At 37.7% G+C, this 12,136-nt stretch overlaps 1 protein-coding gene across 3 annotated transcripts in view; it reads right to left on the bottom strand.

Annotated features, from left to right (window-relative positions):
* PRIM2 (DNA primase subunit 2) overlaps window positions 1-12,136 on the bottom strand; it is a 377,158-nt gene that overhangs the window by 307,538 nt on the left and 57,484 nt on the right. Inside the window, exon 3 of one of the 3 annotated variants that reach the window (XM_045843197.1) lies at window positions 8,256-8,314. The exons of 1 other annotated variant lie outside the window; for it this stretch is intronic. The gene's annotated coding sequence lies outside the window, so the exon portion shown is untranslated. Of the gene's footprint in view, window positions 1-259; window positions 280-8,255; window positions 8,315-12,136 lie in introns of those variants that run through there. One more of the 3 variants, XM_045843199.1, reaches the window with a different exon arrangement.

The raw sequence follows: 12,136 nt of genomic DNA, 5'->3' as shown, positions 1-12,136 counted from the left end.
TTGGTGACATTTAAGTCCTCTTCCATCTGCCCCTAGCCCTGCTACCCAGGGTCATGCCCCCGGGTGCCCTGCATGTGCCCAGTGTGCCAGCCTGGGATGCACATCCACTCTTCATCCCTGTGGCCTTATCATACTGTTAGTGCAGAGAACCAGTCTGCAAATTGACATTCTTTTTTTAACTGATGTTTAAATTTTTAGCCTTTTCATTTTGAAATAATGCAGGCTTGTAAACAAAATACAAAATAGCACCAAAAATTACCTGTCAACCTTCATCAGCTGACCCCAAAGACATTGTGCCACTGATGTCTTTTTTCATCGTCCAGGATCCCACATCACATTTTGCTGTCATGTCTCCTGCCTCCTTTATAAAAGCCAGTTCCTGAGACCTTTTTGTCCTTCATGTCTTTGCTACTTTTGGAGAGTATTAGCCAGTTATTGTGTACATGGCCCCTGTTTGCTCATGACTAAACTCAAGCTGTACAATCCTGGCAGGAGTACATCCTCCCAGGAAAAGATGATGGGCCCATTCACCCATTCCCTCCACACCAATTCAGATGTTATTTTAATCTGGGTGTTGGGGATTTTGCTCTTAGGTATGTTGTGGGTTTTGCTCTTAGGTACATTAAGAAACCAAGGGACAGATGGCAGATATATGGAAAGAAGATAATGTCTTCAATTTTGCAAATGAGGAGTTAAGATGCCTGCCTGTGTTCACGTGCAATGAACATCAGGGTTTTGGCAATTAAGATTTACCCCTCAGAAGAGATTTAGAACAAAAAGAGAAACAGTCCTTCCCTTAAGTTCCTGGCAAATCCATATTTTCTTCTATCCTTCCATATATTCTCTTTTCATTTTCCTGAACCAGTCATTCATTAAAAGCAAACCTCAATATTATAATTCTATCTCATTAAACTATAATATATTATCCACCAGACACATAAGTGGCCTTTTTTCATGCCAAATATTTTCTTTGGCAAAAGAGAGATTTAAGGCTATTTTTTATTGAATTGGTGTAGACTAATTCATTCCAAAACAAAATAGTAGTTTGCTACTGGTTAAACCTCTAGGCACTGGATCAGATATTCTACATCTAAACTGCTATTAGTATAAAGCCTAATTCTTACTGATTAAAAAAATCTTGCTTTGGAATGTAGCTGTATTTGTTATGTAGATGTAATTATTGGCACCAAAAATGTTTGCAGCATTTCCTCACCCCAGTTGGGGGCAAGGAAACAAATAACTCTTAAATAGATGACTTATAAGTGAAGTTTGAAAACTGGAGTTCTCCTAATTTTTTAAAACAAAGTGTTTCTTTTTTCTGATTATAAAAGTAATATATCTTTACTGTAAAAATTAAATTGATAGAGAAAATATGACAGAGTAAAAAAATTCTAAGACTCTACCATTTAGAAATAACTATTATTAACTTTTTTTGAATTTCCCTTCATGTATTTTTATTGGATACACATAAATAGCAAAAGTTTATTATATATGTGTATGTGTTAATATGTATTTATATATATAACCTGCATATATAGAAACATATATAAATGTGATTATACTTTAAAACTGAGCCTAATTTTGCTCATTTAATGACATATTGTGGACCTCTTTCCATATCAATAAAAGTAGCACTAATATTGTCATCTTTAATGACTCCATATTACTCTATTGCATGCCTGTACCATAATATATTTAACCAATTTTCTACTAATAACACATTAAATCATGTCTAGATTTTCATGACTGCAAACTATACATTGCAATGAATATCCTTGTGTATACATCTTTATCTGATTACCTATTTCTTTGAACTGAAATTGCTCAATCAAAAAATATGTATTTGATATTTTGTTTTTGCCAAATTGTCTTTCTGAAAAATTGGACTAATTTATTAAGATTATAATTTGTTGCATTTATAGAATGTTTTAATATTTATAATTTATTTGTACTCACTCTTTATTTTGTGTTTTTTTAATTTAAATTACATAGGAAAAAGTGAGATTGGATGGATAAGAGGTGATGGAGGGAGAGACATTTTTACTCTCTTTAATCCAACATCATTTTAACTAGACACAACAAAACTATACACATGTGTTACTTGGGTAATTAAAAACAAACACTCTTTAAAATCAGAATATAGACTACATCTTTAACTTTTGACAACACACATTTTAATGGTATGATTAATAACTTTTCAAGCTGTCTGGCATCCAAGTGTATCTGCCAAAAATTAAACTCAAAGACTAAACTTGGCAATGTTGCAGTGAAGTACAGCTGGTTTATCTTATCTGACATACAACTATTTAAGGAAAATAAATTTACCCACAGGCTTTATGATGTCCATCAGCTGAAATATTTTCCCAAGTAAAACATTTACTCTTGGACTCAACTCTTTTTGTCTTCAGAGTTTTCTTTCTTCAGAGAAAGTTTGCCTTGTGTCCCTTATATTTTCATGAAACAAATTGCCATGGTTCTGTTTAAGCAGGGTCACTCACGGGGAGGGTGACCAAATGTATATCATTGTCCAAATAAACAGAGTTCTGAGAGGGAGGGAGGGGCTATACTAATTATGCTAGAATAACAAGAGTAAACCAGAACCATCTCATGCAAAGTAGATTGAATAATCACCCTACTGATAAGTATTTCTAACTACTGTGATTTTAGGGGTTAGCTTTTTTAATTTTTTCAAAATTCAATAAACAACAACTAGGTGCTGTAGGAGTCAGAAATAATAGATGACCCAAGATCTGGTCTTCCAAGGAGAAGTCACCAGGCACTTAGGAATACAGGACTAGCGGCAGTAAAACACATCATGGCAAATGTAAAGAGGCCAACAACAACAAATAACACCAAATGCTGCTTCCTTAGTGCCTTACCAACCTTTCAAATATTAATCTACTCTTCTTCATAATATGCAAGTGAAATGAAATATTATTACCTTCACTTTAGAGTTGAGGCTGAAAAAAGTTATGCCTCTCCCAAAGACACAAAGGTAATATAGATGGGGACTAAACCCAAAATTCTAATATGACCCAACGTTAATCTTCACTACCAGCTACCTGTATATATGGTATACTATATGGAGAAGCACCTCTTTGATTGTAGGGCTTACACAGTGTTGATTATATATTTGAAACTATAGCTGATGTAGGAACAGAGCAGACAGACAGGTTAGGAGGTTGAAACTAAGGAAGTCAAAAATATATATACCAAAGTCAGACATATAGGTCAGATGAGAAGTTAGCAAAAAGGCATGTAGTTATATATCTAGATCCACAAATCACTAATTAGGTCTTAGGAAAGAGAAGCAAGGACACTCCCAACAAAGGTAACAATATGGGCAAAAAAGTGCTTGAATTGTCAATCATTCAGTATGATTTGCATTCAGAATACATATGGGATAGTATCATAAGAGATAAATCAGGTACTGAGATCTGTGTATAAAGAGAATTGTGTTCAGCCTTTTAAATTAGAATCAAAATTGTGGCAGACTAGCCTTGGCTAGTGTAGCTCAGTGGGTTAAGCATCGACCTCCAAACCTAAGAGTCACTAGTTTGATTCCTAGTCAGGGCACATACCTGGGTTGTGGGCCAGGTCCCTAGTTGTGTGCATGCAAGAAGCCACTGATTGATGTTTCTCTCTCACATCAATGTTTCTCTTTCTTTCTCTCTCCTTTCCTTCCCCTCTCTGTAAAAATAAAATAAAGTCTTTTTACTTTTTCAAAGATTTTATTTATTTTATTTTTAGAGAGAGGGGAAGAAAAGCAGAGAGAGAAGAAGAAAGTAAAAATAAAATCAAATCTTTTAAAAAATTAAAAGATTTGATTTTATTTTTAGAGAGAGGGAATGGGAGGGAGAAAGAGAGGGAAACATCAATGTGTGGTTGTCTCTCATGCACCCCCTATTGGAGACCTGGCCCCCAACCCAGGCATGTGCCCTGACTGGGAATTGAACCCACAGCCCTTTGGTTCACATGCCAGTGCTCAATCCACTGAGACACACCAGCCAGGACTAAATAAAATATTAAAAAAAAAATTTAAGTTGAGGCAGACTAGAATAATAGCAGTGTTGATAAAGGAAAGAAAGGGAACAAAAATATTTAGTGATGATAAAAGGAGTTGAGAGTATTGACAAAAGACCTCCAAACATTTATGCCTGAGAGAATGTTGGTAAGTGACGAAAATGTAGAGGAGCATCAGTAAGGCCAGCCATCCACTCTGTGGTACTTTGATGTGATTGGGCTACCCTAACAGTACCACAGCCTGGGTGGCTTTCACTTTCTCACCGCTCTGCCGGCTAGAAGTCCAAGATCAAGGTGTAGACTGAGTCTGTTTCTTCTGAAGCCTCTCTCCTTGGCTTGTAAATGGCCATTTTCTCTCTGCGTCTTCATGTTGTCTTCCCTCCGTTCCTCTCAGTGTCCTAATCTCCTCTACTTATAAAGACAACCAGTCATAGTAAATTAGGGCCCATCCATGTGGCTTCATTTTGCCTCAATTATCTCTAAATATAGTCACATTCTGAAGTACCTGGGGACTTCAACATTAGAATTTGGGGGATACGATTTAGCCTATCACAGTAAGAGACGAAGAGGAAGGATTACTTTAATATTAGCTTTCTGGAATTTGCAATGAAATTATGTTACTGAAATAGAACCATGTAGGAAGAATTTTGAGATACCCAACAGAATTTACATACTGAAAGATATTACTTGAAACTCTGAGACTTCATGATTTCTACAAGGGAAAGGACCCATGGATATGAAGAGCACTGTGGTGATTTCAGTGTGGAGGGGGTATAAGGGGGACAAATAGTAATGGAAAATACAATAGAAAATAAACTAAAAAAATTAAATAAATTTTCAAGTAAAAAAATAAAAATTAATAAATTTTAATTTTAAAAAATATTTAACATGTGATAAGTAGCAAGGCATGGTACTGAGAACTGTGCACTACTTAAAAATGAAAAAGATACAGCATTACTCAGAAAATATACAATATAATAAGAAATAAGCTCATGCACACATCTCATGCATACGTGAAAGGCATAGTACGAAAATAGCCCTAAGAGAAGACAAATAAGTGTTAAGGATGTTTTAAAAAGAAAGAAACTATATCAGATGGTGAAAAGGAACAAGCAGAGGATCTAGGACTGAGGCTTGGAAATAGTTTGTTTCTATCATTAGTGGTGACTTTTGCCAGCATTTGATATTTTCCTTGGACGATCTGTGAGGACCAAGTAATTAACCCAGTACTTCAGGACTGATCATAAATCATTCAGCATTGGCTTTAAGCAATGCCAGTAAATGTTGGATCACACTCAGGGTTTAAACTAGTCAAGATAACACAGAAAGTCGTTTTTATTACTTTTCTTAAATATAAAAAGAAACATCTGCAGATCACTTATCGATATCTTAGTGAGTCAGGATTCATCTGGAAGGAGGGCTCACAGCTGCTTCCATATGCAGGCTAAGCTATAGGGTCCTGAAAGTCCCCTCCCTGCCCGGAATTTCCACTCTTCTAGGTTAATGCACTGTGACTCCCCAAGACCTTGTTCAAGTACAGTTGTGTTTCAGGCTGAGAAAGTCCATTGGCTCACAGGACTATGGCCAGTTTTCCAGTTTAGTTAGTAGTCACTTTAGAAACCTCAGTGGAAATATAATAGAGGTAAGTACATTTTGACAGAGAGATGAGGAGATAGGAAATAAAACGTAAAATAAACATTAGAGAGCTGGGTGAAGGACATGCAGAAACTCTTGCACTCTCTTTGGAACACTTCTGTAAGTCTCAAATGATTTCAAAGTTAGAAATTTATAAATAAAAATAATATAAAGTAAGGAAATGTCCAGGAAATAATGTTAATGTAAAAAAACAAACCCTAGTATTATATATAAAATGATCACAAACTTGCAAATAGATATATACCAAACATGCCAAAATATTAGCAATGGTTGTCTCTGTGTGATGGAAATAAAGTTGATCTTCTGTTTCTGTTTATACCTTTCTATAAAACCTCTAAATTTTCTTTAATGAGAACTTTTAAATTTTATAAATGAAGAAAATAAAGATTATAGAAACAGTTTTTTTTTTAAAAACCCTCTTTTAAATGCTCACAGCCTTAGTTGATCCCTCAGTGTCTCTATGGAGTGTTGAAGAGGCTATTCAGATTTCTCAGCATGGCAAATGGGGACCTCTACTTCAGCCTCATCTTTTGTGTTCTTCCCTTACCATCCTAAACCACTTAAAAGCCCCCAACCTACCTCGTGCATGTGGAATGTCCCCAGTGTGGAAAGCTCTTCCCCAAACCCTCTCCTACTTAAGGACTGCACCCTCAGGATTCAGCCCAGGACTTCCCGGAGGTCCACTCAGCCCATTACTACCACAGTACCATACTTGGACTGACTTTAGCACTTCCCACACATTGATCTGTCTCACCCAATTGTCTGTGAGCTCCTCGAACACAGGGCTCTGTTATTTTCCCCCTTGGAGCATAACAGTGCTGGCACCTACTAGGGCCACAAATATTTTTTAAGGACACTAATTTTATTTACTATATTGTTTATCTCCCCTCTAGCCCACCCCATCCCACCTTCCTAAGTCCCTATATGTAAAGAGAAGCTTCCCTCAGTCTAGTCATACAGTTCTCCAAAAAGGAGGTGTCTGCCTCCCACCTGGGGGAGATTGATCCAACATCTTGAATTCCTGGAAATTCTCCCAAGGGCACTGCAGTTACTGACCCGCAAAAGGTTACTGTGTTCAAAATGCTGAGCAAACTGTTGTCCAGTAGTTCCCTAGGCTATTTCCCTACATCTTAAAAGCAAACTAACCCACCTGGGAATTGAAAATGGAAAAAGCAGGGATTTCCTTTTCCTACCAGACCTAACGAATGCAGTTTCCAGAAGTTAATATATTTTTTAAGTTTTTTAGATGAAAGGAGACCAGTAAAGTAAACAATCAGATCTTCCATTTCTAATGGGCAGTTTCCCTTACATAAAACCTTGACAAGTACAAGTCCTTCTTAAGACTGGACTTGGAAACAGGATTTTAAGTCATTTTGAAAGCCAAACCTCAAGTACCATGCTTTCAGTGAGTTGAGTTTAGGGTTTCACAGAGCACAGCTTCACTCCTTTTGGTAGCAGAACACACACTCTCAGCACTCACAGCCACGGCCTTCACTGCATGCTGCAGGCCATGCCCTGGTGCCTCCCACAGCGCCTGGCGCATGGCGGGCAAGCAGTAGGCATAAAACTTAATCACTGAATGAATGGTAGTCTCTTTTTTTCTTATTTGCTTCATTGTAACACTATAACTGTCACTTAGAGAGTGGGGAATATTCCACAAAGTTCCAGAGCAATCTTGATGGAAAAGGTCTCAGTCTGTACCTTGCTTCGTATCTACGCCCCCCATTCCTTCCCTAACTGCTGGAGACCCTTTCCCACCTCCTTCACGGATCCTTTCCTGAAGCCACTCCCTCATCCACAGCTCTTCTTTTCTCTGTGGAACTCTTCAAATCTTAGAAGACTTGAAGAAGCAAAAGAAAATGAGAAAAATCACAGACACATCATGTCCATATTTTATATTGGATTGTGTCTCTCAGAATATCACAGCTCTTTATGCGCTACTGCCAACAAAACATTTTGGGACATAGCTCTTGTCAAAATATTAAACTTGCAAATTAGACTATGAAGAATTTATTTATAAAACATCTTCCTAAACAATAGTGTATTATTCATAATAAAAATGTATTGAGGCAATGGAGTGAATTTATAACAATGACAGATTGGTGTGAGGAGAGCAGATACAAGGAAACGGTTTTGGACAGCAGGCTCTCCCGGAGCCCTACAGCATGCATCTCCCCTGAGGCATATGCTCCACAGGCAGAATCTTTCACCCAAGCTCACGAACTGACGCTGACTCTGAATTCCCATCATGGCCCTCAAAGATCATCAACTCTATGTCCAAGCAGAAGCAGAATCCCAACACTCCCCACCACTTCCTCTGTGTTCCAAAGGTACCTTGTGCTTTCCTCCAACACACTGAACCGCAAGTATCTAAGTATATGTGTGACTCTCCTCACTGAATTCTCCTCGCTTCAAAAGCAAAAGCGAGGATCCATTCCATATCTTTAGCATCCAGCAGTGTTTGCCATCTATGAAGTGTTCAACACATATTTGTAGAATGCATGAATCTCTCTCCTTCCCCAGGTGTCCGGCTGGGAAGTTCACACTTGAACAGGTTGCACACTGAAAGAATTTACCTGCCAAACATCTCAGCTCCATAACAGCAGATTTTTGGCTGTTTTGTCCACTGCTGCATCTGGAACAGTGCAAAGCACATATAGTGAACAAATACATTTTGAATGAATGAATCTGCTCTATTTCCATCCTTCTCTTTCATCTGATTTTCCTGGCAGTCACACACAGATCTCAGATTCGCCCCCTCGGTGTTCCCTCCTTTTACACTGAGTCTCCATGGTGGTGACTCCTTGCTAAAACTGCACACCTCCTAGAGCTCACTGGCCTACTGCTTCCCATTCCTGCTCCTTCCCACATGGTCTTCTCCCTCTTCCTTTCCTCTCCTCTTCTCCCTTCCTTTTGTCCTCATCCTCCACTCTCCCCCTTCTTCTCCCCTATTCTCCTTTCGATTATTTGAGACATGCCAAAAATACATATATTATATCTCTTTTTTCTTTTTCTATTTAATTTTTATTGTATTTTCCCATTACCATTTAGTCCCCTTATATTCCCCCAGCAATCACCATGTTATTGTCCATGAGTCCTTTTACCTTTTGCTCAGTCCCTCCATCATAAATTATATCTCAATCATCACGCCTCCACCCACCATTCAGCTCACAAATTAAGATATTACAGTTGTAAATGAAGCCCCTGTAGCCTTTCTCTTCCTAAAAGTAGCCATCATCTTTTTAAAAAATATATATAGTATTGTTTCACAGTTTTTAACTTATTATTATATATACAATGCATAAATGCATACTTGTCTACATGTGGCTACATGGAGCTATAGTTCCTTCTTCATCAGTGCTGTATAATATAATATTCATTGTACAAATATATCACAGCCAATTAATTTATATTGCTACTAATTGATGTGTAGGTGGTTTTTACTTTCTGCTCTTAGGGACACTATTGCTATGGACATTTTTGTTACCCTTTAGGTGGGAGCAAAGCTGGCCCTTGGGGAGAGAGACCAGTTGGCTTTTTCTCAAGGACACAGGCAGAGCCAGCACCCTCCAGCCACCTCAGACTCGGGACCTCAGAAGCTCAGGAAAGGGAGCCATGTGGGTCTGACAGGGACAGTGAGGAGGAATGCATCCAAGTTGCCATCTTTTCAGAACCTCCACCCTCTACACAAAGCCTTGACTTTATAATAGCACCAAACTGTCCTGTTATGAGATGTTTCCTTGGCAGCCTGGCAGTTCGAGTGTATGACTGGAGAAAACAAATTTTTGGATTGATCCAGGACTGGGGTTGGAAGAAAAAAGTTATTTTAAAATTGTGCCTCAGACAGTTTAAAACCATCCAGTAGTGACAGCATCTACTTTAAACTACAGTGTTGCTTTCTTGCCTCGGTAATTAGTAAATCATTCTGCTTGCCTTTTATTTCCCTTTCCCCCCAAATCACTACTTTTGACAGAATTATCAATCCATATCTTAAACATTTTGGAGATGGCATTGAAAGATGAGGTATAAATGTGGAAAAACAACTTTTTAACAGTGTTGGCAACCAAAAGATATAATAATATAAATAAAAATCCTGATAAATGCCCCAAAATCTAGTGTATTAGAATTCTTCTTAAGCTTAATAGAAAAAATGTGGACAAACATTTTGATATCACATATTTTAAAAACCATTGATAGTCCTCTCAATATATGAAATCTTTATGTGTTGAGGCTAAAATAGTTGAATACATTCTGCTTTTTGGTTCTAGGAGTGCATATCCTTATATTGTACTAGAAATCATGGAATTCTGTACAGTAATTTGAGCACCACCTAGTGGTCATTCCAACTACATTTTTGACCTGAAGGAAACTAATAATGTGGTTTAAGGTATGTGAGTCTAAGAAGGAATGTGAGTAGCAAGATGCCTCCCCTTCCTACTGCAGGAGACTGAAGTAACAACTTACATAATGCATAGATCCCTCTATCTATCCACCCAACACTTTCTTTAATAATGATCATAGGCTCTTCTAAATCCATCTTACTTAAAATGTAAAGCCAGAAACGAAAGCCATTATTCTTCTAAGGCCCAAACAATGCTGGGTGGACTAAAAGGATTGTGCTTCGGCTCCCATATGCTCGAATCCTACAGCTCAGCAACCTGTTTTTACAACAGGCTTCATCTTGTGTGTCTCTCAGATCTTTTCTGGGACACAGTTCAGCACAATCTGTCCTGCATTTTCTATGTCTGGACTTCATTATTGTTTCCATTTCTAGCCTTTAATAATTTACAACCTTTTCTTCCTTGATTTTTTAAATCACCTCTGGTTCTTTTAACTAATATTGATTCAAACAGCATATTCCAATATAATTAAAGGGAGATGCTAATAATGAATGCTTTAAACAATTAACAAAACAGTTTTATTACTATCAAATCAAAAGTATTTCAAAAAAATTAATGGCCATTAAAATAAACAAGGACTTAAATTCTTTTTTTTAAGATTTTATTTATTTATGTTTAGAGAGGGAAGGGAGGGAGAAAGAGAGAGAGAGAGAGAGAATCATCAATGTGCAGTTGCTGGGGGCCATGGCCTGCAACCCAGGTATGTGCCCTGACTGGGAATCGAACCTGCGACACTTTGGTTCGCAGCCCACACTCAATCCACTGAGCTACGCCAGCCAGGGCAAGGACTTAAATTCTTAATTTAAGAAACAAACAATTATTAAATTAAAGGTGGTATTGAAAGTTTAGCAGATGTCACTTAGCCCACAGTATTATGGAATCACTGACAGCAGAAAGCTTGGAAGTCATTGTTCTTCACCATGGCATAGGGATCCCTTTGAATTTTCAAGCAAACAACCAATCTCTGTGAGAGAGAGAGAATAATTAGGTCTGAAACAAAGAAAAGACAATGGGTTCCAACATCAAACAAAATCAAGTCCTGGTCTTTGCTCTTGGGAGTCCAAGTTTTGCAACCTTGGGCAAATAGCAAAACCTCTGAAATGTCCCTTTTATGTTCTGTAAAATAGTTTGGTTGGGGATTGAGGGAAAAAGTCAAGATCCCCATTCACACGATTATTATAAGAATTAAATGAGATAATGTGCCATGTGCTGCTCTCCACAAGCAGTCTATTTGCTTTGAGACAGCTCTGATAAAGACTTCTATTTGCCTCCCTCTGTTTTTCACCTATTCATACTGTTTTTACTGGACTTCTATTTTCTGGACAGTTTTTCAGTATAGAAAGACCCTAAACTCCAACTTCTGACCTCATAGCCTTTGACCACACAGCCTAACATAAAGTTTCCTTTCTCTGTGTTAGGTCTGTACTTTTCTCTCAAAGATTCTTCATCGCAACTCTTCCCCAACTTTTCATGTGGTAACACTCCTAAAAAGTGATAAGATTTGTACAATACCAAGCTACATGGATGAGGTTGCTCAAAGCCAACAGGTTTCTGCTGTCTCTCAGAGGGGCCCCAGTGGGATGGAACTCACTAGACCACTCTGGTGGTAGCCCTCTTATCAGGGTACCTTTAATGGCATTCTGCTCTTGCCACTCTTACTCTCCCATTCCTGGTCATGCTTGCTGGGATCACTTCCCAAATAAACCACTTGCACCCACATTCTTATCTCATCATCATAGATAAGGAGTGCCTCCTCGCAAAAATTACAATAAAAATAATATCCAAGCAAAGTGAACCATTGTGCATCAAGCTCTGCTCCAAAGCATTTATCAATCAGTAAGATAAACAAAGTCTTTGATCAATTAATGAAGGTAACTGTTTAAATTCTATACTTCACTTTATGTGTAGAAGCATTACATTCATTTTAAGAACATTTTCAGACTTATATCAAAATAATTGTCTTTCATAACTAAAAAACTAGACTATAAAGTTTTAATGACTTCCAAGTTCGCATCTTTAACAGTAAAACTAAGATAGTTAAGATTTATTGAGCATTT

This window comes from Phyllostomus hastatus, unplaced genomic scaffold (assembly GCF_019186645.2).
Source record: "Phyllostomus hastatus isolate PE091 unplaced genomic scaffold, TTU_PhHast_1.1 phas_contig_40, whole genome shotgun sequence".
Taxonomy (NCBI): Eukaryota; Metazoa; Chordata; class Mammalia; order Chiroptera; family Phyllostomidae; genus Phyllostomus; species Phyllostomus hastatus.
Note: the sequence above shows the minus strand (reverse complement) of the source record. Positions and strands in the feature narration are given on the sequence as shown.